This window comes from Nicotiana tomentosiformis, chromosome 7, assembly GCF_000390325.3.
Source record: "Nicotiana tomentosiformis chromosome 7, ASM39032v3, whole genome shotgun sequence".
Classification (NCBI taxonomy): domain Eukaryota; kingdom Viridiplantae; phylum Streptophyta; class Magnoliopsida; order Solanales; family Solanaceae; genus Nicotiana; species Nicotiana tomentosiformis.
The window spans coordinates 21673798-21675405 of record NC_090818.1 but is presented as its reverse complement, the minus strand read 5'-3'; the positions used below and the strand labels follow the sequence as shown (position 1 = coordinate 21675405).

Genomic DNA, 1608 nt, shown 5'->3' with positions numbered 1-1608 from the left:
GTGGTGCGGTTTGCAACGTGTACCAAAATAGCGAGTGCGCGACATCGTGACTTGCTCAAACAAATTTCATAAATATTAAAAGCGGTTTAGAAGATAAAAATGCACACTAGGTTTTAAAACATGTATTAAATCAGATAATTAGGCCAATTATTAATAGTTGAGCGACCGTGCTAAAACCACGGAACTCGGGAGTGCCTCACACCTTCTCCCGGGTTAGCAGAATTCCTTACCCGGTCTTCTGTGTTCGCAGACCATAAATAGAGTTAAATTTTCTCGATTTGGGATTTAAAATAAGCTGGTGACTTGGGATACCATAACTTATTCCAAGTGGCGACTCTGAATTTAATAAATAATCACATTTCGATTAATGTCACTTTAATTGGAAAAACTCCCTTATCCCTATCCCCTCGGAAAAAAAGAGGTGTGACAATCCAAAATTTCAAAAGTTATTTTTTTTTTCTTAAATTGAAATGGAGGGAGTACCCTTTTCGATGGTACTATACAATTTCTAATGTATGATCTCCAAAACCTAAACTCAAACTCTAACAACACCGAAGATTTTCAGAAGTCATTTTCTGACAAATACGTGAGATAAATTGTTTTTGCTATTGATCAATAAGCAAATTAAAATATAAGTCATAACCAACATAAAGAGAGCTGATTTCCATTGTGTGAAAACATCACTTGATACAAAATAACTGAAGAAATTTCTAGGTTTAACCACGGATCAACGGATAGAAAAACAAGTTGTAGCCAATAGATTTCATTACTCGAAGAGATTTTGCATCTACCACTAGAGATACTTATACTTAATTTAGAACATTGTTGGCCATCGTGAATTGGATTCAAGAAGATAAGGTGCCATTGATACAAACATATTCACCCACAAAAAGATCGTCGCAGTTAAGGTTTGGATTAAAAGAAGCGAAGTCTTCTGCTTTCACATCGAAAGATCGGATAATATTGTCGCAAGTGTCACCAGTATCTACATTATAAACTGTCGTACAAAGTGGAAGGGCGTGAAACATCTCGTTGTTAAACGCTGGAGGAGACAAAATACACAAAAAATAGTATGTAAGTTCAAAGATAAAGGAAAAATATTTTATGCAACAACTAATTAACGTATAAAATTAAGCAATTAAATATTCATACTGAGAACTCGTTCCTGGGAAGGAGGCAGAATGAGAAGAAAAGTGAGGACTAAGGCTATGTTCCAGTAGCAGTTAGCCGACTTAGCATTAACCATGCTTGATTGACAAACTTGCACGAGCTAGTGTGCTCAAATTAAATTGCTTCTGAATTTCTTGAGTGTCTAATACTTTTTTGAGATGTGTATATATAGGTCATACAAGTAAGAATAAGATTCTCCTTTGTCTAAGAAAAGAGTGGATTTTGTGTTGTTCTTTCCTTCTCAGCATTTACTAATCAGGGGTATGTTGCCGACTGTACTTGGTCAAAGAAATATACTTAGAAACTACAATATATGTTCACTGTTGGTTCATGACAAAGTCACTAAGACGGACGAGTTTAATTAAGCAAAAACTTAAAGGACGTACGCAGTGGACAAAAGCATAAAATCTTGACTCTTTCACTTAGTGAAATATATGA

At 35.1% G+C, this 1608-nt stretch overlaps 1 long non-coding RNA gene across 1 annotated transcript; it reads right to left on the bottom strand.

Annotated features, from left to right (window-relative positions):
* Window positions 1-636: 636 nt before the first annotated feature.
* On the bottom strand, window positions 637-1302 carry LOC138895113 (uncharacterized). The gene is made up of 2 exons (XR_011409313.1): window positions 1153-1302; window positions 637-1042 (listed from the first exon to the last, which is right to left on the bottom strand). It is a non-coding gene; the product is annotated as an uncharacterized lncRNA (long non-coding RNA).
* Window positions 1303-1608: the final 306 nt, after the last annotated feature.